Below are 15,857 nucleotides of genomic sequence, written 5' to 3'. Positions count from 1 at the left end.
CACCATGAGCACCATGATGACATTTTGTGAATACATGGGGCCTAAATTAGAAGAGTTTATCTCAATACTAGAACTACCTAGAGCCTGACATTTGTATTGCTTTCCATCTAGGGTTCCCTTTGCGATGCAACAATTGTTCTTGTTGGTAACTTGGCACACAAGTCCTGTCAACTGATTTTGAATGTAGGCACCTACCCTTCTGATTTAGAAAGTGCTTGTCTTAATATGGTAAATTGGAGGCATGATTACTAATATGGAATTGAACTCTTTGTTTTTTCTCTGTACAGACCTTATGGTCAGTTATACCCAGGCTCGTTATTGTATTTTTTTGTTCTAAACCATTTTTTGTCCCTTAAACTGAAAAATTGTGTCACTTTCTCTTTAATTTTGATTATCAAAACCAGGATGGGACTTCTCACTAATAACTAGTGATGTGCAGTACACTGGTAGAAACAAGACAATTCTGTCATCCAGGAGAAATTTTCTTAATTTTATATTAGCACACCAGGAAGCCATCTTGTTGCAAAAGTGACACATTTGTTGCAGTAATGTGGTTGGGAGTGGGATGATGCAGTGTAGTATATGGCGGCACAACAGTATAGATGGATAAAGAATGAATGGTGAACTGTTTATGAAAATGGAAGGACAAATGGAATGTGGTATTTGGCCATGAATTAGATTAAAATATAAACTCACCTATGATTGCTACTTGCAATACAAAGTATACCGCCAGCATCAATTTGACATGTGCAAAGGAGAACATGCCAGATTGAACATTTTATGAGCATGGAGATGGCTCACGTGCGATGCTTTCACATACACTGCAGACCCAGCAATGTTTAGAAGTGTAAGAATGAACAGTGGGTGGTTGTTGTCAATATGGAAGGACCAGTGGAACATGGTACATAGCCTGAATGAGGTGCCTTTTGGAAAAAAAAGAAAACATTTTGAGTACAGTTAAATTGAAATGTTGGCACAGGTGCTGAATCACATACACAACTTGCACATATTGAATCACACACACTCACACGGTTTGATATGCTGCGCCTTCAGCACAATGCTCATCACACACTATGTGTTCTGTTCACTTTGACGCTGGCTGCATACATTTTATTTCAAGTTGTGTGAAAACATTACACACGAGATGGAACATTGTGGACTTTTTTTTCCCTCCAAGAGATTTTTGCAGACAAATTTCATTCTAAAACTGTATTATTTGGTAAATTTGTTCTCAGTTTTATTTGTTTAATTGCATTTTCCATGACTATTAAAATATAATACATTAAATCTTCAGTTCAAGTTTAAAAAAAAAGACTCCAGTAATTGTTTGATATAAATTAAGTCAGAAGGACGTTATTTTAAAAATTTTTAAGTCTATACCAGTATACTGTATATACTATTCTGTCCAAAATGTTATAATTATCATCAATTCAATTTTATAAATATCATGTATTATAATTTTGCTTATATTTACCCACCCCTACTAATAACCCCCACCCATATTGCCCACCCTCTACTAATAATAAGCAAACGTTTCTTTCAATTTTATTCAAATTTATATGCATCATATTCAACCCCTTCTTCTCCTGTTTTTGACTCCTGCCTAAAGGACCTTCTCTTCTTAAGTCTCACTGAGGATTAAGTCTCCAGCGTTGATAGGCTAGTAATTCCTGTAATCTCTTTTTTCTTTTATCTCCTGCTGAGGTCTGTGCTTATAACTTGTAGAATTTCTGTCACCCATTGTACACTTTAGCAGTTTCCGCAATCTCTAAATCCAAGCCTATACCCTAACTCTACATCTTGCTGTGGAAAGCTTCCTATAAGCCCCTGTTGATATCCACTTTAAGGTCTCATGATTTTCAGTCTCATACCACATTGCACTTGACTTGTGTATTCAGAAATATTAAAAATTAATGTGCATATCAAATCACCAAAACATTCAGTTCAAAATGATCATAAATTCTATCAAAACACACCCCCAGTGCTATTTAATGCGCTTGGCTCCCGCCACACTTTATCTGTGTTCCGTTGATGCCCCTGGCAATTCTTTGTGTGCATCTTTTTTCAGGTCATCTCAGGTTCCACTTTTTAAGGATTTTCCACTGTATGTACTGTAATAGTGTGAAATCACTTTAGGTATTATTGCTGGCCTCCTGCTGGAGATCACCTGACTGTATTACTTTGTCTCACTAGCAGGCAGCCTTCTCTGGGAACTTTCTGCATTGCACATCAACAACTCTTCAAATTGTTAAATTCAGTGATGCCTTACTGAAGTTAATTTGATCAGGGGATGAGTGGGGATAGCCTTGTGGTGTGGCTTTCTAGCTGTCTTCATTGTGCTTCGGTCTCCTTCCTCTCTGTGCTGGCTGACTGTTGGACTGTTCCTTTTTTTTTCTTTAATTAACATTCATCACTTCTTAAGGGTGGGGATGTGTTGTGTATTAAGCGTTTTCTTAACCCTGTGATATGTTAAGATAAAAATTTGTTTTCATATTCTTCTGTTATGTATCTATTGCATATGTTTATTATAAAATTGACTGGGAAAACAAGTTATTGTCAAATAGTGACAGAGCCTGGATTTAGAAAAAATGTAGCTCTAGAAATATTTTTGATACATCTTAATATATATGAAACATTAATAACATGTTTGTATGTCTATATGAGCATGCTTGGTACTTCCATAAACACATGTATTGCTTGTTCTGTTGTCTACCCAATTATTCTTGGGTGGCAATCCTTTGGCTTTCAATGTTTTGCAGGAAAAATAGGCATTTTCAGTGTGAAGTGGCCGTACTTCAGGGGAATAACATATAACATGAAGATAGAAACTAGTAATGCTCATCAGCACTCCCAGCGGCATACTAAAGCATGGTAAGGAAAAATATTTTCTTATATTCTAATAGTAAATTTATTGTAACACACCTATAATATACCAATGTATTAAGAGCTTAAATTCTTATTCTATCCATATGTTTTGATGGTGCATACACATTAATGTAAATAACATTTGTATAAATATTTTTGATTCAATTATTGATTGACAAAAAAGTCATGGCTATTTGCAGGAAAACATGTTTTTCACTAAAGAGTCAATCATATGGCCCTGAGACATAGAAAATGTAATCTCACCAAAAATGCAATAGTAGAGAAAGAAAATTATGATTTAAGCTTCATATTTTTTAGTTAGATCTTAGCACAGTTCTACAGCGATTACAAAACAGTGTTGATGGTAACATGCCTGACTGCCACTAACGTGTCATTGTGGTTAGACTTCCAACTGTATCTCTTCAAGTCCCACCTGCTTTTTTATGTTACATGAACTTCTGCATGTACTTTTGTATGTAATACATATACAAGTTTAATTAGCTACAGTACATATTGACAGTGTGATGTAGTGATTAAGAGGTTGTGGGTTCAGATCCTGCTACTGACACTGTGTAACCATGAGCAAGTCACTTGACCTGCCTGTGGTCCAATTGGAAAACCCAAAGAAATGTAACCAGTTGTATCATAAATGCTGTAAGTTGCCTTGGGTAAAGGCATTAGCCAAATAATGTAAATGAAAATGAATTATTTACATGTAGCTAACATTTAGAAAATTTAAGTTTTAGCAATTTCCATCAATATTAATTGAGCTATGTATTACATTTGTAAATGAACTGTCCTCAATATTATTGTATATATAAAGGAGAGTGAACTGTGTCCAACTCATTAGAACTTTTTAAACCATATAATACTTAATGTTTCATACCATGCACACAATAATCAGTTTCTTGCCTATTATGATGAACATTTTATTGTCTAGAGGCATAATAACATCATCTGATTTCCTTGCATTTTTCTTTGCTGTTTTCTTTATTCTGTAATTTAAACTGATTGCATTACCACTGTCTGTCTCTCCTGCATTGTTCTTTTATGAGCTTACATGTCTGACTTGCTGCTTGCACAGTTACTACGTTTGTAATTTAAAACTCTTACTCTGCTTCAAAGGTCTTTAGTATATTCACTTTCATGACAGTTGTGTATTCCGTAAGAAAAAAAATGGCTTGTACTATAGAATTCAAGTCCTAATTATTACTGGTTTGTATGTGTGATTGCATGTATTTTTTTATATACATTCATACTGTACACACACACAATGTATTTACATGTATATGCATATGTGTCTGGTTTTGTATTATGTGTTTCTGTGTGTAATTACAAATGTATAAACATTCTGAAAACGTACTCTTTGATGATGTGAAATGAAGAAAAAAATTAATATACTGTACAGTATGTGATATTTTTAAAGGAAAGAAAAAAAAGATTTTCCTCTTGATGATTGCAGTAAACTTCCCCAGATCACTTCCTCTGTTAATCCCCTTTAGCAGCTGCTTGCCTTAGCCACTCTGCACAACATAATGTCTGTTAGGAGCCTTATAAGACTTCATGTACTACAAAGTAAAGTATGGCAACCTTGAGCAACATATCAACAAGGAAGTCTAACTTTGTTTTCTTTCTAGTGCCTCGACTTTGAAGCAGAGACCACACACGCACATTCCAGTAGCTCAACTAAGTACATTTTAGCAGGCCTGTAATCAGCACCCGCTCTGCATGCATGTTGCTACGGCTGACAGCCCTCAAATTCTTTTTTAACGCCTGCATGGCAGCATATGGTTAGGAGGCGTGAAAGTCAAAGTAAGCCTATTGTGCATCTGATGAGAAAAATGTCAATCCCATGAAGCCTCTGAAGGTAAGAGTACTTGCCCCAGAGGTTCCTGCATGCCCTGCTGTCGCTTGCCTATGTTAAAACTCTAAAGTAGGGGAAAGGTTTAAAGTACAGAAAGAAATTATTGGAAGAAGAAATATGATGTGATAAGCTGTATTTCATCAAAGTAACAAAATATTTGAAGTAGGAAAAACATTAAAGAAAGTGTTCAGAGCAAGTGCACCCCAGTAAGCCAACTAGCTGGAATGCATAGCAATAAATGGCATTTTTATATCAGAACATAAAATATAAGAAACACATTAAAAAATTGCAAACTGCTTGACATTTAACTAGGAGACTGTCCATCCCAACCTATTTCAATGCAAGCAAGAGCTCCTCATACTCGCCTAGAAAGATGGGCACATAAGGTAGCCAAGTTGCATGAACCTTTATGACAACTGGACCCTGCTTTTGAGCAAAGAGGCTAGGGTCCCTTGCCATAATGATGTCAGTACTATTACCTTAAGATTTGCCATTAGCAGAGTACTTAGAATCATTCTCAGTTTCCCTGCGAGTTCAGAAAATCAGTGAGTACATAGAAGTTTCAGTAGAAGTGGAGGAAAACCAAAGGACTTAAATGTGGGTCAGATTGTTGGATTTAAAACTTAGGCAACCACTTTTCCACCATGTGGTTAAAATAAGGCCAAATTTGATTTATTTTATTTTTCAATCATACCTTTAACGTGGGGCAAAGCTTTCATTCTGAGGTAACAGTGCGTTCAGAGGCAACAAATAAAATGTTCCGTTTTAATGAGTTTGAGCTGCTGTGAAGAAAGCTATAATGTAATTATAAGAGAGACAGCATAGTTGTACCCTCAAGTAAAATTAAAAAAACTCTTGTCCCTAGTAAGCCTAAGGTAAAAATATTAGTATTTTGTGCTACCTTATGTAAAATAAGGGGAAGAAATGGGCAGGCTTGCAGTGTCCCACCACTGTAGGAGCTTATTGGATTGCTGTTTCCACTTAAGCTCACGTCCTGGGACTACTACTTCATCAACAACGGTCCGAAGAATTTAAACAAAGAAAAAAAAAACAGAACCCTAGCTGAGGGGCCACTGCCACAAAGCACGCTATGAAATTAATTGCCATGGAATATCTTTACGGTTTCAACAAGTTCACAGAAATGGGAGTTATACCTAAAGAGTGGAAATGTCTGACTGTCGTTCATCTGTCCACTGTGATTCTTACCATGAAGTGTGCGTATTTTCAAAAGTAAATGGCAATTTTGAGTAGCAAAGATGTTTATGCATACAATTCAGAAAAGAGGTTTCAAGATAATTGCCCAAGCAATGCCTTTGAGCAGTTCAGCTTAATGCATTCTAAGGTTAATATGATAAGAGTAGAATATAATAACTAATTAAAATGACAGTAATATAGTAGTTACCAGATAAAGGCCAGGATCTATTCACTGACACTGTGGAATTTAATTGTCATTCCTGTGTTTACAAGTGTTTTCTCTCACATCCCAAAAAATGTTAAGCTTAAGTTGATTTTGAACTCGAAATTGCTATGTTGATTCATGCCTTTTACTTGATGCCACTAAGATGGTTTCCAGCCCTCTAATGCTGATATTACTTTGAGCAGTTTCAGTAAATGGACAGTTGTCAGCAAAATAATAGTACAAGTGGTGCTAATCAGGTAACATTTTTTTGTATAGCAAATTTCATACATGGATCTTCACTCCTTCTCCACTCCTGGGTGAGATGTGTCCTTAGCAGGTCTCAGCTGAGCATAAGAAAATGGCTGGCATCATTACTAAACAGAGGATTCAGATGTTTGAATCTTTTAGTCATCAAATAAGTAAACATGGGGAAAAACATGGTCAGGAGGTCTGATCAGCAGAATGGATTACATGGACAACCTGAAAGTTCTCTCGGTCCATAGCGGCAGATGTATTGTTCTAAGATGCTATCTGTCGAGGAAGTGGCATCAGCTTGGGGTATCCAAGGAACCTGTCAGATAAAAAAGGCCAGTGGCATTCCAAGACTGACTGTGTACTACTCAGTGCAGTCAGTGGCAAAATTACTGCCCATCAAGGCTAGTTCAGGTAATCCTCTACCTGTTGCTTTGTTTGGGGAAAAACTTATGCGACTGTCTCATTACACCATGATGTGTTTTTAGAAACTGCTGGGTGTCTTTTTTTTAACCTTCAGACTATATGGTACTCTCACCTGTCTTGCCCACATTCACTCTAGCCAGATACTTGTAGTTTTGAATAGGGACAATATGTTGTTACTGTTTATTTGTATAGTTCTAAATCTTGCACTTGCGCAATAGTTTGATAAAAATTACTTTTTTTAACTGCTGGAGTGATTTTCCCTTTTGGAGTCAGTGCAGTTATCTGTCATACAGTCATGGCCGAAAGTATCGGCACCCTAGGAATTTTCCCAGAAAATGCACCATTTCTCCCAGAAAATAGTTGCAATTACAAAAGTTTTGGTATACACATGTGTATTTCCTTTATGTGCGCATTGGAACAACACAAAAACAGGGAAAAAAAGGCAAATCTGACATCATGTCACACAGAACTCCAAAAATGGGCCGGACAAAATTATTGGCACCTTTTCAAAATTGTGGGTAAATCGTTTTATTTCAAGTATATGATGCTCGTTTGAACTCACCTGTAGCAAGAAACATGTGCTGGCAATATAGCAATCACACCTGAAGCCAGTTAAAATTGGGAAAAGTTGACTCAACCTTTCTGTTGTGTGTCTGAGTGTACCACACTAAGCATGGAGAACAGAAAGAAGAGCAGAGAATTGTCTGAGGACTTGAGAACAAATATTGTGGAAAAATATCAACAATCTCAAGGCTACAAGTCCATCTCCAGAGATCTTCATGTTCCTTTGTCCACTGTGCACAACATAATCAAGAAGTTCACAACACATGGCACTGTAGCTAATCTCCCTGTATGTGGACGGAAGATAAAAATTGATAACACACTGCAACGAAGGATAGTCTAAATAGTGGATAAACAGCCCCAATCAACTTCAAAACATATTCAAGCTGTTCTGCAGACTCAGGGTGCAACAGTGTCAGCTCAAACTAACAGTCAACATCTTAACGAAATGAAACACTATGGCAGGAGAGCCAGGAGGACCCCACTGCTGACACAGAAACATAAAAAAGCCAGACTGGAGTTTGCCAAAATGTACTTGAGGAAGCCAAAATCCTTCTGGGCGAACGTTTTGTGGACAGATGAGACCAAGGTAGAGCTTTTTGGTAAAGCTCATCATTCTACTGTTTACAGAAAACTGAATGAGGCCTACGAAGAAAAGAACACAGTACCTACAGTCAAACATGGTGGAGGTTTTAAGATGTTTTGCTGCCTCTGGCACTGGATGCCTTGACTGTGTGCAAGGCATCATGAAATCTGAAGACTACCAAAAGATATTGGGGTGCAATGTAGGGCCCAGTGTCAGAAAGCTGGGTCTGCGTCAGAGGTCATGGGTGTTCCAGCAGGACAATGACCCCAAACATACCTCTAAAAGCACCCAGAAATGGTTGAAGACAAAGCGCTGGAGAGTTCTGAAGTGGCCAGCAATGAGTCTGGATCTAAATCCGATTGAACACTTAATGGAGAAATCTCAAAATTGCTGTTGGGAGAAGGCGCCCTTCAAATCTGAGAGACCTTGAGCAGTTTGCAAAAGAAAAGTGCTCAGAAATTCCAGTTGAGAGGTGTCACAACCTTGTTAATGGTTATAGGAAGCACTTGATTTCAGTTATTTTTTCCAATGGGCGTGCAACCAAATATTAAGTTGAGGGTGCCAATAATTTTGTCCAGCCCGGTTTTTGAGTTTTGTGTGAAATGATGTCAGATTTGGCTTTTTTTCTCTGTTTTTTTTGTGGTGTTCCAATGCACAAAAAGGAAATAAACATATGTATACCAAAACATTTGCAATTGCAACGATTTTCTGGGAGAAATGGTGCATTTTAAGAGAAAATTCCAGGGGTGCCAATAATTTCGGCCATGACTGTATAGTGCCTTTTCTCTATCTGTTATATAATGCCTTATCTATCTAGTATCTGTCACTCTGTCTAGATTTATATAAAAAAAATCAGATTTGCGCAGAAAAGTTATATTAATTGACATGCATGGACAGGGAGAATTAAATTAATGAAATAGATTCAACAGGTGAAAATGCAGAAATTCTCTAAATATATACATAAAGAAGAAGAAACTTAGTACTTGAAAGATTTATGGTGAAGAGTGTTTTTTAAATAAACTAGAAATTACGACAGACGATCTTTAGAAGACTGCCTCAGATAAGCGGGTGTGTATGGTGGGGGTGGGTAGGTTAATGAACATGTCTAAGAGCTAGGCATGGTACTGCAGTGCTTTAGTGGTCTATTTTAATGGATAAATTCTGGGAATATCATGAGTGGTATGAGTACAATTTTATCATCTGAAATTAACCTAAGTAGAGCTACCATTATTTCTTGACCATGTGATCATCAAACTGTCAGACACCTCAGTGGTTTGCTTGTGAGAGACTCTGTAAGCATCCCATGTTCATAAGCCATTATATAAGAGTAAATAAACATGTTGGACACTGAGGTGAGAATTTGTAAGTTTTCTCATGGTCTGTATGAGTTTTCTTCAGGGGTACTTGTTTATTTCCATATCCTAAAGACACACAGTTTAAGCTAAGTAACTGCATTGCAGTAAACTGGAATCCCATCCAAGGATGATCCCTGGAGTGCACCTAAACTAGCCTGGAAAGGCTCTAGCTCACTGTGATCACACCTGTTCAGGACAATGGACAGATGAATGTTTTACATATTGTGATCTTTTTAGTTAGCGAATTAAAAGTGTCATTTTACTTGACTTCTCACTACATTCATAATAGTACTTGTACACCCTAGTTCTAAACACTTGCTACCATCACAAACCCTAATTAGCACAATTATATTTTCCCTTTGTCCTTTTTCTAAACCACTTACCTCTGAGGAGCCAGTGCCTTCAAAGGGTGCAAGTCATGGAGTCAACAAAGTTACTGAATTTTTCAAGTGTTGAATAAAATGCAGGCCATGTAACCTCTGAAATCTGTGAGTTACCTATGACATACTGTTGTATTAAGTAAAGTATTTTGAATTTCACACCTGTCACAAACAAATAATACCTCTGCTTTCACATATCAGCAATATCCTTCTACCATTTTCAGAATTATTTCAATTTAAGGCTTGTAGGGCCTAGAGAATATATCCCATCATAGATGTGAATAAAATTAAACAAGATAAGAGGCAGAAGTTTATTTTTTGGCACAATAACATAACAGAAAGATTAGAGAGTAACTAAAAAGTGTATGGTAAAGGAAAATGTAGTTGTTTATAGTTTATAAAATGTGGAATATGGGAACAGTTTACTGAGTCACAGATGTGGACTGAACTGGCCCATTATGTTTTTTTATTCCATTGCCTTAGACAGTCAAGCAGGACTATCACTTAGTTCTGTGATCATCCGACTATCAAACATTTAGGCCGTTTTTAAGCGCACCACGTTCAGCACCTACAATATTGTAATGTAGATTTAATAACAGAGGCAAGCAAACCAATTTGACATTTAAGGAGCTTAATATATGGTAGATAAAAACGTGTGCATGATAGGCCAAGAGAGTTGTGTTTAAATATGCATTATGAATTAGGGGGACAAGCAAACTGGAAGTGTCTTTAGCATCAGAAGGAAGAGTAGCCTTATAAAAACTAGGACCCCTTCTGGCACAGTGGAGCGAATGACATTTATGTTTATTATTAAGTAGATAATGGGCACCAGGGGATACAAACATGATTAAAGGGTGAGACGGGAGAACAGATTGATGTAGCTTGTATTTATACATTGTGAAATTATTTTTCAAAGTGCTAAGAAGAAATGAGACTAAAAAAAGCTCCAAAAAAAAAAAAGTCAGATCCCCCAGTGCTGTTATTAAAAGCTGTGTATTAATGAAACTATTTCAAACACAATTGGTAAACTCATAATACAGTTGAAATTTAATTTTTAAAAGTAAATAAATAAATATTGAGATCCTTGCAAGGGAAAGAACATTAAAGATAGATGGATGATTATCATTACTGCTGGTCAATCAAGCATTGAAGAGATTATTCTGTGTACAGAAGGTGGGCAGTATTTAAAAACATAATCTACTGCCCACTGTTGATCCCATTGCCTCCAAGGTGTCAAAGAGAATTCTAAGTTAAATCTGAGTCTACTCTGGCTGCAGTTACTATAAGTTAGAAAGATAAAGAAAAAGGTCTCAACTCTTTCATTACCCATGGAAGTTGATTATCTTTATAGACACCAACTAAGTATGGTTTTTCCCATCCTGACAAGTAGGTCCAACCTCTACCCATAGTTTACACACCAGGAAGGCACGGTGCTCTGAGCGTCCTTCCTGCACGTTCCTGCTGACAAGATCATTCCCGAGGGATATGAATGAAAAACCAGACAGATACCATCAACATTATTATGCATGGCTTACTTGGTTGATCCTGCAGGGTTCAGAGGTCATAGTCAAGTTTACAGAGGTGGTGAATCAACAGAAAAACTGTCCCCTCCCCCTCCTTTCTCTCTGATGTAATACAAAGGCTTTGATTGTTTGATTGTTGGTATATATGTGATTTGCTTGGATCATGCAGAACATGCACATGCTTGAGTAACTTTGGCATCTTAGCCAAGTCAACAATGTAGAACTGTAGAATCCAATTCTTACAAGATAGCACAACATGAGAGAAGCTGGTGCCTAGTTTTTGACTGGTGATGAAAAATAGATCAACAGTGTGGGTCCAACTTGAAACTATTCACTTTTGCCCAACATCTCCAACAAGATGGCACCACACAGGCTGTAAATGCAAACACTTAACACCCAACAGATTCTTTGATGAGTTATAATTAAAAACAGCACCAATGACATTCTTTTGTTTAGCTTGATGGTTCTTCTGTTTATATATTGTATATATTATTTATATTATTTCTTTCCAAGGACTCGTCCTATTACACACCCAGGATTAAACATATTGAACCTCTCTGAAGAGCTTTACTACTCAAAGTTGGCAAACTGACACCTCAGAAAAGTTTTAACTAATTTCTTGAAACATGAGATTCACTTGTCAATACACAAGGCTTCTCTTGACTTTTACATTTTTTATCTTAAGAAATCTTAGTATTGCCACAGAACTGTATCTACTCATCCTTTTTAGCAGTTGTTCCAAGAATTAGTCTGGCTGTCTTTTCCTTTAGATAAAACTATAGTCATCTACTCTTTCTATATACTTCCAGATGGTAAACCCTTGTCTGTCACACATGATTCCTCCAAAATGCTATACAGTGATCCCTCGCTATATCGCGCTTCGACTTTTGCGGCTTCACTCCATCGCGGATTTTAAATGTAAGCATATCTAAATATATATTACGGATTTTTCGCTGGTTCGTGGATTTCTGCAGACAATGGGTCTTTTAATTTATGGTACATGCTTCCTCAGTTTCTTTGCCCAGTTGATTTCATACAAGGAACGCTATTGGCGGATGGCTGAGAAGCTACCCAATCAGAGCATGTGTTACGTATTAAATAAAACTCCTCAATGATATACGATATGCTTCCCTTGCGGTGCTTCGCACACTTAAAAGCTCTAACAGACCTATTGATTTTTGATTGTTTGCTTTTCTTTGTCTCTGTAACGGTCTCTGACATTCTCTGCTCCTGACGGAGGGGGTGTGAGCAGAAGGGCTATTTGCACAGAGGCTGTTTGCTTAGAAGATACGGATGCTCCTCTAAAAAAATGCTGAAAGACTACCTTCACATTGATCCCTTCCTTGCGGCGGCTTTATCGCGGTGCTTTCCATACTTAACAGCCCTATTGATTTTTGATTGTTTGCTTTTCTCTCTCTCTCTGACATTCTCTGCTCCTGACACGCATTCCCTTGAAGAGGAAGATATGTTTGCATTCTTGTAATTGTGAGAAAGAACTGTGATCTCTGTCTTGTCATGGAGCACAGTTTAAACTTTTGACTAAAGGGTGTTATTTCATGTCTAGAGGGCTCTAATAATGGTAAAAAAGTATTTAGAAGATCATAAACAAGTTTTCTATGCTCTAACAGCGAAAATATTAGATTCATAAATAAAGAATCCTACTTCACGGAAATTCATTTATCGTGGTAGAGTCTGGAACAGATTACCCATGATAAACGAGGGTTTACTGTACTCTTTCTTTTTGAGTCAGTTTCTTTTAGTCAGCAGCCACCACCCTTTTTCTCTACAATCAGTTGTCCCTTAATTTGCTCAGATTTTGAGAATATTAGTATTTAGAATGTTTTGCTTGGTTTTCGAAAACATCTTGATGTGCTATACAAGTTGTTAACCAATTAGTATGCATTTTACTGACTGCACTTCCATCCCTTTCTTCTGTTTGACTTAGTAGTCAATGTTTATCTGAACCTTGATGTCTGTCCTGATGGCTGAAAGAGAAAACATATTAGAACAGTGATGGCGAACCATTTAGAAACCAAGTGCCCAAACTGCAATCCAAAACCCACTTATTTATCGCAAAGTGCCAACATGGCAATTTAACCTGAATACCACCTAAAACTGAACACCAGCATAACCAAGGAGCTGGTGGTGGATTTTAGGAGGCCCAGGCCCCTCATGGACCCCGTGATCATCAGAGGTGAGTGTGTGCAGAGGGTACAGACCTATAAATACCTGGGAGTGCAGCTGGATGATAAATTGGACGGAACTGCCAATACCGATGCTCTGTCTGTCTATCTACTGAGGTTTTAGTTTAGAAAAGCCACTCATACATTAACATATTTTGTCTTAAAAGAAAAACATAATAACAGAGCTTTCAATGATACAAACAACTTTTTGTTGAAAGGTAAAAGTTTGCATTCTGTATGCTTTTGAACAATTAATTAATTTTTGCTGTTGTATGCATGCTGATAATTTGTCTGACCTTGGCTCATACTTTGTAAGTTTGAGAGCAACACATGCAGCACTCAGGTCATCTGTTAGTCTGTTTCTGGTGTCAGATTTGATTTAATTCAAAGCTGAAAACAGCTGCGCACAAGCACAAGATGTTCCAAACAAAGTAAGGAAAGCAATCTCAAGTGCCTTCATTGACTTAAGATTATTTGGCAGAGAATTCCACACTTTAAGGATTTCCTTTTCATAACTAACTGTGCTGTCCTTTGTCATCCCTTCGATCCTCTCAAGTGTTTCACGCAGGTCTTCCCTATTAAGCTCCGCCCCCAAAGCTTCTATTATATATTACGGGGTCGTGGATCAGGTGTGGCGATTAGCAACTCCCGGCAATAATTACAGATGCAGGCGACTCCTCACCTGTGCGCTTAAGCGAGGACTGCCTGCATCACAAAGCTCCCGGAAACCGCTCCGGCCACTCTACCATAACCCCCTTTAAGCCGCGAGTGCGGCAATTATCTGTTAAAACTGGCCTTTTCGATTTTGAGCTGTGGACCCGCTATACCACATCCCCTCCAACCCCACCATGGGAATCACAGACTCAAAAGGCTGCAGTCCGTGCCGCACCCTCAAGCAGCATGTGTGCCGCTCGCCTTACCCCAGACAGGAGAGGAAGGACGCGCTTCCATTGGGCTGCTGGGCAGAGCGGCGGGTGATGTGAGAAAAGTCCTCCGGCGCACGTGAAGAGGGGTGTGGTGAGGTGAGCAGCCCGGCCCCGCATTCCTCTGGCTTTATAGTAACAAACTCTGTGCTCGGGCGACGGCGCGCGTGCCCACTGAGAGGGCTCCGAGTGCCCCCTTTGGCACGCGTGCCATAGGTTCGCCACCACTGTATTAGAAGGTTAAGCAGCCAACATTTAGAGCCCAGGGATCCCCTTGCAGAATGTTTGTGTAGGATTCATCTGGGGATTTTTAGTTTTCTTTCAGACATTTTCTATTGTTAGTGTTTGTGCCCTGAGACAAGCTCTCTCACCTTCTACTTGTTCCTGTTGGGTTTGGTTCCTTATAACCCTGTATCAGACAGATTGATTTTTATCTTTGTCTTTATATGTGTATTACAGCAGGACTGGTTAGGATAGGAATGAAGGTTATCATCTCATTTTAGTTCAAGTTGTAGCAAAAAAAAAAAATTATAAACACACTAGCAGTGTTGCTCCTGCGTTTTCTACAGATGAGTACTCAAGTCTTTGAAACTATCAAATAACCTTTTGGATTGTCCCTGGTAATAATCTGCTCTTCCAAGGAAGACACTTAATGACTTGTAACTCCTACTGTGACATGCTTACATTCTTTGGAGGCTTTTCCCTCTTTAGTCTAAAATAACTGCCATTCCCAATTAACTTTAGTGCATCCCAACTTGCAGCTGAAATAGGGACATCATTCATTATTTTATGCTTGATATGAACTCTGTGTATTTGACAATTTTATGGATCTTCTTATTCCATTACAGGGGAGACAATATTGAACTGGACACCTGGGCATGTCACATTAATGCCACTTAGACATACCAAGTAAGCTAACTTGCATGCCTTTGACACGTTGGGGTGGGTACTGGTGTAAAAACCATGTTGAGCTGGAAAGCATGCAAACTCTTCACACAGCCTGACATTGAAGCAGCAGTGCTAACAAATAGGCTGCCATGACACCCAAAATTATGATCTGTATATATGTACAAATTTGGTTTGAACAGCATACTCCTGTTTAGAGTCTTAGAATATATACTATATATTAGGACTCTGCTTTATGTAAGTCATTATTTAAGTAATTTGTTTATTTGCTAATTTGTTTTTCTTTTTTTTGTAAATTTTCCTTTGGACATCCAATAAAGTACTTTGAGCTACATTCTGTGTGTGAAAATGTGGTATAGGAATAAATGTTTTTGTTGTTATTCACACTAGGACTGATCTTACTGTTAAAGTGTAGTGTATATTGGTGAGCATCTGACAGGTCACTTCTTATTCTCCCTTCCCAGCCACAGCATGTAGGCCTGTAGCCACACAAAATTTAAGCTGTGCCAGTCAGGTGACTGGAACTGAAAATTGCTTCTGGTGGGAAAAATGCAGGTGGGAATGTTCAAATAGCTGGAAACCGCAATTAGCTGCTCGGTTTTCATTTGACTCTGTAAAAAAAAAAATGTATATA

The 15,857-nt window shown here is 38.0% G+C and overlaps 1 protein-coding gene and 1 long non-coding RNA gene across 3 annotated transcripts in view; one reads left to right on the top strand and one right to left on the bottom strand.

Annotated features, from left to right (window-relative positions):
- Nucleotides 1-15,857, bottom strand: part of si:dkey-178e17.3 (somatomedin-B and thrombospondin type-1 domain-containing protein) — a 50,351-nt gene that overhangs the window by 22,990 nt on the left and 11,504 nt on the right. The window lies entirely within an intron of this gene.
- LOC120540616 overlaps nucleotides 1-15,857 on the top strand; it is a 51,668-nt gene that overhangs the window by 30,558 nt on the left and 5,253 nt on the right. The window contains exons 3-4 of the long non-coding RNA XR_005635830.1: nucleotides 2,760-2,871; nucleotides 15,166-15,226. This is a non-coding gene — a long non-coding RNA (uncharacterized LOC120540616). The remainder of the gene's footprint in view (nucleotides 1-2,759; nucleotides 2,872-15,165; nucleotides 15,227-15,857) is intronic.

This window comes from Polypterus senegalus, chromosome 12 (genome assembly GCF_016835505.1).
Source record: "Polypterus senegalus isolate Bchr_013 chromosome 12, ASM1683550v1, whole genome shotgun sequence".
NCBI classification, from domain to species: Eukaryota; Metazoa; Chordata; class Cladistia; order Polypteriformes; family Polypteridae; genus Polypterus; species Polypterus senegalus.
The sequence above is the reverse complement of the archived record's forward strand: the minus strand, read 5'-3'. Positions and strand labels throughout refer to the sequence as shown.